The following is a 10,615-nucleotide window of genomic DNA, read 5'->3' as shown; positions in this document are numbered from 1 at the left end:
TATTGTTGTTGTTGTTGTTATTATTTGGTATTTATTATTTGTACATGAAAAGCTGGTGGCAATGTGATCATAGTTTCTCATGGTCTGCGTTGTATGACATCTTTTTTCAAATATATTGTCAGACTTTTGGTAGATTTAGATGGAAATTGTTGGAGCGAATGTGCCTTTAAAATGGCATAATCAAAATATTGTGTTGAACAATTAATAGGGTAGGTGTAACTGTGGAGTACTATGGCGATCCGGTTTTGCCTTGTATTTTATCTGTCTTTTCAAGAAAATAGACTTTTTTAGAAAATATTTCCAGTTCAATATTTATTTTTTTATTTTTTATTTTTTAACCATTGAATTTTACCTTTATGATCCCATATTAAGAAGCATTACTTTCTTCCAATTATTTTGGCATTCCGAGTAAGATAACCTCACTTGGAGAGTAAGTGTTTCACTCCACCAACTTTTTAATTAATTTATTTATTTGTCTCAAGGATTTGAGGATTTTTCCGTGGGAATGACATCATTTCAGTTGTATAAAAAAAAATAAAAAAAAAATCATTTCAATCTCTAAAACAGTAATTTTGTCCAAAGTATCCATCATGCCCAGACTTGCCATTGAGTACACCCATGACGGATTAACCTGTTGTCACGCCCCGAATTTGGTGCGTTGACAAACGGTCGTAGACCAACAGGCGGGGTCCAGTGAATTTGCAAGGTCTCAAAATCTAAACACAGACTAGGAGTAGAAAATAAACTGACAAAATACCAAATAAGAGTACCACTTAAGGTTAACAATCAAACTCAAATACAAGGCAAATGAAATACAGCATGACCTACAAGGAGATTCTTAAACAACAATACAACTGATACAAAGACATAAGTCATAAGACAATATTCCAAAGAAGACATCTACTGGAAGCCTTCTAAGATCCTTGGGTCTACTGCTCCTGATCTGAAAAAGATTTAAAATAAATCTATGAGCTCACCAGCCCAGTAAGTAATCCAAAACAAACTGAAAACAAAAAGTTCAAATATCAAAATTGTACAAAAATCAATAGCACCAATAGGCATTATTAAAACTAAAGGATGAAACGTAGATAACAAAATCTAGAGTATGTCTCCAAATTCACTGTAAGTGCCAAAGGTCATTTGTTTATCTTCGGTGACAGACCCGAGCTAAAATAACAGAAATCATTTATTTACCCTTGGTGACCCGAGACTAAATACCAGATGGCCATTGATTATTTCACCGAACGGACACGGTGCGAAACTGCAGTCTCATTTTCCCAAAATTACTTGTCGACAAGATCAGGGTTTAACCCCCCACTGACAGGGTTGCATATCGTTCATTTGGAGACCAAAATATTCAGACGGATTCTAAAGTCAAGAATATAGAAATTTCACACGTATCTTCCAAAAATTAAGGTAATATTATAAAGTAAATAAATAAATAAACAATAAATGATAAAAACAATTAAATAATTAAAATAATTGCTAAATACACAAAAGATTTCCAAATCTTGCCAGACTCCCACATTAAGAGGCAATGAAAGATAAATCTCCACTAAAATATCTCATGAAGAAAATGATAAAAAAAAATTTTAATAATAATAATAATGAATGAATAATTACCCAAAATCTACTAACCCTCTAATTCTATTTGAATGACTAAGATTTCAATTCCAAATCATCATGTTGTATGATTGGATGGTAAAGAAAATATTATTATAAAAATTTTATAGATAAGGGAAAACAAATAAGTATAAAGATTGGTAAGATAAAAATACTATGTTCTAACTAAGTCTAAGGGTTATTTATCTAAGACATAAGCAATAAAATGTGATGGCATTTCCCAACATAAATTTCAATGAATAATCACAAATAGTTTCAAAACAAATTTTAAAGAAATGAAATAACAATAAATAAATAAATAATAAATTTAAAATTAACAAAATTTTAAATGCAAAGGGTCAAGGGATTACTTACTTGACAATAGTCTAATCCCAATTGAGATCCAAATAAATGCCTCACGGTGGTCCTATAATAAAGACATCGAACTATGTTTAAATACCTAATTAAAGCAACAACAGTTTGAAAGTGTCTACAAGTAGACCTAGCATAATACTAATACTAGTGATAATAACAATGATGTGAAACAGGAACATAGAATGATTAACAAGAACAAGAACATGAGATGAGAGAAACAAGGATGGAAATAAGTCTCCTAGCACAAGTAGCAAATCAATGCATGCATGCATGTATATATTATCACATATTTATGGTTGCAGAACCAACATGTGTGGATATATATATACTACTATATTCAAAAGTTGCAAAAAAGTCAATATGTATATAAATATCTATACTATACTTGATAGTTATAGAATCAAAGCATGACATGCAACCAACTACCAGCTATAAGAAATGGCCAAATATGAAGTATTATGAACCTTGTTTGAAAAGCACTTGGATCTAAACACTGGACCACATCTTAGAGGCTTCTAATCTTTTGTTTTCCATGCAAACAAGTAGGGATGCAAAGCTCAAGAAAAGGATCAAGTTCACTAGCTTTTCTAGTAATAAAAAAAATATAAATGCCTTAGAAAGTCATGCACAAGGATGCAGAAATTTGCAATGCCCAACACACATGTCATAACTACAAACTATACATTCATTAGGCAAGCAAAAACTTGGGTTTTTTGGCTTGGGTTTCAAGCATAATTGCATAAACATATAGATGGTTCCATGAGTAAAACTTTATGTAGCTTGGAGGCCAAGAACTAAAGATATTCAAGAGGCACAAGAGCAAGTTTCAGCATGCATAAAGAGAGGGTTTTCATGCAAGGATAAGCACAAAGAAAAAATCAAACAACAACCTTATGCAAACATAAGCAACAAGCTAACAACCATCATGCATGAAAGAGAAGTTATCTTCCAGACAATGTGAACAACTTTCAACAAATACCTCTAGGTTGTTGATGAGTTGAAGAGTTCCTCCCCGGTTTGATCGTCATCGCTACAGTGCTCCGGTAAAGTTCTTCACTCTTGAGGCTTCAAAAGAGAGGAGAATGAGGTTAAAGGTGGAAGGAAGCAAGGAAGGGGTAGAGATAAGGCAAAGAAATGAGGAATTATTGCCAGCCGACAAGGATGGGACTAAATCCGGGAATCCTTCCATATTTTCCTCACTTCATAAGCTTTTCATAGCAAGAAGCCAAAATAATGGATTAAGGGGAAGGTAAGCATGTTTAGCAACTTAAGCAGGCTCTAATTAAGGGCGGGGTCCACACCTGTATTAGTTAAAAATTTCAAAAATAATAGAAAATAATAATTCCGCGTGGCTGACATGTAGGGTGTGATTGGATAAAAACTCTTCAAATCTATAAATTTGTATTTGTTGATAATGTTTAAAATTCATTTTAAACCCCGCCATATATATATACATTTACAATTAGAGGAAAGACGCATAAATCAAAACATAAAATTTCATAAATTAAAACATAAATTAAATAGGTTACACTATATAATTGGAAACTGATCTTGTGTTGTACCTATATATCACTAGATAGACAGAAGAATTTGCGCATTAATAACTGGACTATTCCCATAGAGGGGAGAAACCTTAGATAACAAGGTGAAGCTATTAACAGAAGAAATTGAAACGGCATGGATAGAACTTTTATCCAACAGATTAGAGCACAGATCAACATAAAGGAAAGAGACTAAAATACCTTCTCTATTCTAATAAATTTAAAGTCCTCTTTCAGACAAGATTGGTTAGGAAGATTACCTATAGAAGTACAAATGATATCAACACAAAGGTAAAAGATGAGTTTTATGCAACTATGACTGAACTCCAAGAGATCATTATAGATCTCAATGAAAATCAAGCCGAAGGACTTGAATGGGTACAGTACCATGGACTTCCTTTACAAAACCAGTATGTACCCTCAATTTTACTGGCAAAAATAGAATGGGAACAATTTGCTGTAAAGGAAATAGTAGAAGAACTCTATGCTAACGGAATGCTACTACTATTATCCGTCCCCACTGGAGAAGACGTGCCAATATTTTTCGGACCAAAGCTTCAAGACATTATAAGAGGCTATGCACGTGTGATAACAATTTAGTTATTTCAATCCAGCGGTGGTAGTTAATTTCGCTATTTTTCAACTATGACATCTTAAAAAAAATTATATTTTAAATTTATTTATTTATTTATTTATTTTTACGTTGAATACCATCAGTAATATATATTTTAAAATCTTAATCATTTACATATTGACATTTTATTTGTCATTTGTGAGATTAATGTTCATGCATTTCTTTTTTATTTGGTTTCATCAGGAGAATATATAATAGCGGAACCAAAAATAACTAATAGAGGGGGCTGAAGGCAAAGTGTAAAAAAATAAAATAAAATAAAATTTTCCAACAAAACAAAATTTTCTAATATAAAATACTGCAATAATATAACTTTAATTAAAACAATCATAGTTTGAATACACATATTAAAAAAAACATAAAGAAACTATTTATGCACACTTGAAGTAGAACTGTCGCCAGTACCAATACCGGATTTGCGAGACTTGTGACTAAAAGAGGGTAGCTGTATACGACGAGTTTGCATTTTTTTTGAAAATGTTGTAGAATCACTTCATTATCAATAGTTACAAAAACCTCCCTATAGACAACTAAACTATCATTCATCCACTCATCTCCCATTTGGTTACGCAAGTTTGTTTTCACAATATTCATTGCCGAAAACATACTCTCAATACTAGCTGTCGCAACTGGTAGAATCAATGCCAACTCAATAAGCCGATAAACGAGTGGAAAAATAAAACTTTTACTTGTCTCAACCATCTTCTTTGCAAAACAACCTAAGTCCCTAACATTTGCAAAATTTTCATCACGCCGCATGATAAGAGCCTAAATGTATGTATTTATATGTTGGTTTTGTATATGCTTGCATGCTATTTTAGATTAATCAGTGCTCGTTTTTTGCTTAGATTGGTTATTTTCTTGTTGCAGGCCTCAAAGAAGCTAAATTGTGCTTGAGAACGTAATTGTGGTGAAATCAGCACAAAAAACCATGCTCTCGAAGCAAAAACACTGTTGCGGTTATGTAGCAAGGAACCGGGGCCCTACTTGGATTAGGTTGTGAACCTCGCGAGAACTGCGCGCTCACACACCGCCCGCGTGGGCCGCTGGAGAATTCGGTGCGGTTACTGCAGACGATTCATTGTAGGAAAAAAATAGTGTAGCGTAGCACTGTAGCACCGACCCAGGTTTTTGCGAGCGGAAAGACAGTGAGCCACGCGGGCGCGACGCGGCCTGCGCGCAAGCCGCGTGACTCGGGCAGATGATTTTTATGTAAAGCTAGGGCTTATTTTGGGGGATCTTCTTCTTTCTCCATCATCATATCTCTTTCCAATATTGGAGGCTCTCGGCGGGGGCAACTTTACCGGAGCTAATTGAGGCCACAACCGATGATCTAGAGAGGGAAAATTGAGGGGAGAAGCGTCATTGGGCAAGATCTTCATCGATTCCACCTTTGGAGAAGCTTGGAGATGACGTGGGAAGCCGCCCCTATTGCGGCGTTCGTGGAAGACATCTGCGGCCTTCCTCTTCCTCCTATTGTTCTCATTGTTTGAGGGAGTTTTTTATATGCATTTGTTAGTTGTTTTCATGAGCCTATCTTGTGTAGTTTCTTATATGGGCGGCTAAACCCCCAAGGTCACCGGATGTCGGTGAACCTTGGGGTGAACTTGTGTTGTTGAATGCTTTGATTCGCTTAATGCATGTGGTTTGTTCATGGTTTAAGCTTGGTGCACTTTTATGTGTTGATCTTGCATGAGAACTCTGTATTTCAACTTCTAGGTTGTACTCGGTGTGTGACCATCGCCCTTGTACTAGACACACCTCGCTTAATGGGGATGTATGTATGAGCACGTCGTGACCATCGGGTGTCTCATACCCCTTCAACCATTAGGGCTGGACCTAAGTTGAGTTTCGGCCATAATGAGAGATTTCCCTGTGTGAATTGCAATCGTAGGAGGATTTGGACGGAAGAGATTCCGTACCAATACTTGTATGGGATTAGGGATCATTACCGTGACCATCGGGATGATCTATCTTTGGATCTCTCTTGGCCTGAACCACCACGTGCTTAGCACTTCTAGCATTCTTCTAATCCTTAGTAACCCCGGGGGGATCCACATCCGTGACCTCCCTCATTTCTTGATTTCCACTTTCTTAATCGGTCTTTCACAATTACTCGCTTAGTTTTATTTTTATTAGTAGCCTTAAGCATCAAGTGATTTGTAGGTTAGACAACGAGTGAAAAGGAAGTAAGGGTAGCTCCTTGGGCCCAGGGAATATGACCCTCTCGTGCTCGCACAAGAGGTATTACTTGACGACCCCGTGCACTTGCGGGACACTCATCACCGCACATCATAAATAAAAGTGGCAAGTTAATCCTTAAGTATCATGCTTTCAGTCATAGTAAAGTCTTAAGGATAAAGCTCTGTAAGCCGGAGTAGTTTATGGATGTTGAATTTGGAAAATATGTCCCTTGGATCAAGGCATGACACAAGAAGAAATAACTCTAATAGTTTTTGAGAAATGATTTTGCATTTATTGTGCTACCAAATCAATAACCTAATATTACAATAAATAATAAAATCAGTAACAAAAACTAAAAAAAAAAATCAATGGGATTTATGAAAACATAATAAACATATAAAATAATAACTTTACAAAAAATTTCGACGCGATAATGGTGAAAGTGAGTAATAACTTGCCCATCCTACCTAGAACGACCGCAAATTCTTATATTATCCTCCATATTAAGCACCGGGATCGAGTTTCCCTCGCAAAAAATAGCTAACTCCTCCAAAAATTCCTCCCATCCTGTCTCTTTAAGGTCTTGAAGCCGAGCTCTTACGACTTTAATCAAATACATCACTTGAACAATATTATTATTTTTTTGATGTAAAGCAAGTGATAATTCATTCGTTATTCCTAATAAACACTTAATAAAGTTCATAACAAATACAAACTGATAATTCTCCATTTTTTCAATCAAACTTGCCACTATACCTCTATTATCATAAGAAACACCATCATCATGCAAATTTTGGAGTACCTCTAACACTGAAGTCCACATAGAGATTAGCCGAAGAATTGTAGTGTAATGTGATCCCCAACGAGTATCCTCTGGTCGTGCTAAGCTGGATTCTTGAATTTTTCCCTCTGCCACTAACTATGTCTCTCCTTTCCAATTGCTCAACTAACATTCATGGTGATGTTGTCGAAGTTGGTCTCTCTTTTTTCATGATGCTCAGACGGTATTAACAATCATTGTAACATACACTTACAATCCGATTGTCTTTGGCAACACCAACAATAACTAATTGGTTTACAAATCTAAATTATTTTGTTTCAGTACTTTTGCTACAGTGATCACTAGAACTGGGGTGGCTAAAGCCCCTGGTACCACCATTGATAGTATGCTAATCTTTTAATTGAATAATATGGGTTACTTTAGCCAATTTGAACTAATATAGCTAAATCAATTTCATATCTAGTTATTTGACTTTGTTTTAAAAAAAATTTATCGAAATCGTCGTAACATGGATTTAATAAAAACAAATTTAAAAATCAGCAAATATATATATATACTTATTTGAAAATAAAAATAATTTACAACTTAAAATCTGCCAAATTAAATTAATTAAAATGATGAAAAATATTCCATATTTAACGTTATAAAAAATTAATGGAATTTTATGTATCATCATTTTCTTAATTTTTTAAATTTTATTATAAATACTTTCATATATATGACATTTCAAAGATTAATTTTCTTCAGGTTTTTCACACTTAAAACAACGGTATTTTAATCATCGTTCTTCGTGTTTTTTCATAACCTTTGAAACAAAGTATTTCCCAAAATGTTTCTTACAATAAAATCACACTTAAAATTCAAAGATTATTTTTTTTTATTTAATAATTTTTATCAACATTAATAATTTTAATATACATATATACCCCAAGTTTGAGGCTAGGTTGGCAGTTGGGTCTTCCCTGACGTTCAAAGTCTATGTTATGTCTATCTGTCACATTGACAATTGACACCAGCACTTTGACTATAAACAAGAATACTTTTTGGGGGAGACCAAAATTGAAAAAAAAAAAAAATATATTCTAAACTAAAGTCTTACCTACACCAGCCACCACACGTCGATAATTTGGGATAACTTTAACTATGTTTACCAGATTCAATTAAAAACCTAAATATAACCCTTAATCAAGATTAAAAATACTCATTGTTAATAAATATTAATTATTCATTAATAAATATATATAATTTTAATCACAAAAAAATTCTGTTAATAATAAATAAATAAGTAAATAAATGTAAGTTTGAAAAACTTGAGCCAAATTGGGGGAAAGACAGGAGTCAAAATTGACCTAGCCCAGATTAGCTTGCATTGTAGTGGACCCGATTACCTGGGGTCTCCCCAACCCATAACCCGGCAAGTTGATCAACAAGTCACCCAAGTTGGTCAAACACACCGGTTTGACCTAGTCAATTTGATGAGTTGGATTTTTTTATTAGTTAAAAAACACACCGGTTTGACCTAGTCAATTTGATGAGTTGGATTTTTTTATTAGTTAAAAAACTATTAAAATCCTAATATGCTTCACATAGAGTATGAACCCATGACCACTATCAAATACTTTTGACACTCTAGCCAACTGCCCTAACACTACTTTATGATTAGGATTGGTGGTTGAGATTTGAAAAAAAGCAGGCTAATCAGGTGAGTTCATTGAAGCTATGGTATAGTAGAAAAACGAAACAAGAGGGTTAGAAAAAATAATATGTACATGAAAAATAAAATATCTACAGATGATTGCTATAGAATGAATAGAATTTATACCAAATTATTTGTATAGAAAAATATTGGTATACAAAACAGCATAATTTCAATGCTATGTAATAGCATAAACACGTTAATTTAAAACCAAAACCCTTTTAACAACCATTTTGTGTATTTTTTTACCATTACCCACCCAACAATAGATTTTTGATTGATATTATTTTTTCAATGAAAGATATCAATGATAAATGAGAATCATATCATTCACATTTACTCCCAAAGAAAAAAAATGTACGGCACCTGTACAAACAGTCATAGTCAACCTAATTTATTTGTTATTATTTTACATTTTTCATTATTTTTTGAAATACATTTTATAATTTTTTTAGAAAATAAATAAATAAATGACCGGCGACCCATGAACCTATGGATTTCAGCCCAGCCCACCGGTTCAAGGATGTGCCCCAAGCCAGATTCGTGACCCGCCAAGTCCGCCGACACTGTTAACCAGCTCAGCTACCCGTCAGACCGGGTCTAGCGGGCCTTCTTAACCAATGAGCGCCCTTATCTGAATTCTCTCTGTCATTCTGACTTTATCTCTAGCCACGCACAGTTCAAAAGTAATTCTTTTATGTTAATTTATTTATGTTAATTTATTTAAAAAATTATTGACTGTTAATTACTATCTATAGTAAATTCTAGTTCAAGCTTGCCTGCGCACTTCTGAAGGGGCAAGCTAAAAGATCAAATTCCAGGTATTTGCCGTATATTTTAATTATACATGTCATGAATAGATCTATAGATATATACAGCTTAAGTTTAAACACAAAACAAAGACAACCATCAGAGATGGGTTAAAATAGAAATAAAGATACAAACCAAATAGGCTAACAAAACATCAACCCACTCTATCGTATTGAATTTGGTATTAGTGTTCTTAATATTTATACCCTCCTCTGTTTAATTATTTACTAGACAAATCTACTTATCATCAAAGTTATCAGACCCCGCCCGGGCAATGACCCGGCTAAGCCCAGGGGTCAATGGGTTTGACCGGGTCGAACCGGGGTTGAACCGGGGTCAATAATTAAATATAAAAAATATTATAATAATTAATAATGAGCAAATATAATATTAAACCCATAATTATATTATAAAAATCTACTCAAATTTGATATTTAAATTGATAAATGACCTTATATACAATAGAGTTTTCTAATTATGTCATTTATTTTTACATTTTTTAAATATTTACAAATTTAATATATTAATATATAATTATCGAACTTCTCTCGGTGTTATTTATTTATTTATTTGTTTATTGGTTGATTTTTTTTAAATAAATAAGAAATTAATTCACTAATTCTTATATCTCAATTGAGTTTTTATTTTGTTTTAAATTTTTTTATATTTTTTATTTAATTAAAATACTTTAATTTTATATTTTTATAATAAAATTACACTCATTTATTGTTTTATTTTTTTAATAAATTAAATTTTTAGAAAGTATTTACATAACACATTAATATATTTTATTTTTAAATGTTAATTTTTGTTGGTATGTTTATGATATATATATATATTGTAATTCTATTTATTGATTATAAATTATAAATTAATATTAATAAATATACACGATTTTGTGGTTTCTAATGAGAAAATAATAATAAATTATTAAATATTATAAAAAAAAAAAATTAAACATTGTGACCCGATTGACCTGGCCGGGTCAACCA

The 10,615-nt window shown here is 32.9% G+C and overlaps 1 long non-coding RNA gene across 1 annotated transcript; it reads right to left on the bottom strand.

Moving 5' to 3' along the window:
* Positions 1-774: 774 nt before the first annotated feature.
* Positions 775-3,177, bottom strand: LOC120283426. The gene is made up of 3 exons (XR_005543276.1): positions 2,957-3,177; positions 1,978-2,029; positions 775-943 (listed from the first exon to the last, which is right to left on the bottom strand). It is a non-coding gene; the product is annotated as an uncharacterized LOC120283426 (long non-coding RNA).
* Between the last annotated feature and the right edge of the window lie 7,438 nt (positions 3,178-10,615).

Source organism: Dioscorea cayenensis, chromosome 19, assembly GCF_009730915.1.
Source record: "Dioscorea cayenensis subsp. rotundata cultivar TDr96_F1 chromosome 19, TDr96_F1_v2_PseudoChromosome.rev07_lg8_w22 25.fasta, whole genome shotgun sequence".
NCBI lineage: Eukaryota > Viridiplantae > Streptophyta > Magnoliopsida > Dioscoreales > Dioscoreaceae > Dioscorea > Dioscorea cayenensis.
This window is presented reverse-complemented; position numbering and strand designations above follow the sequence as displayed.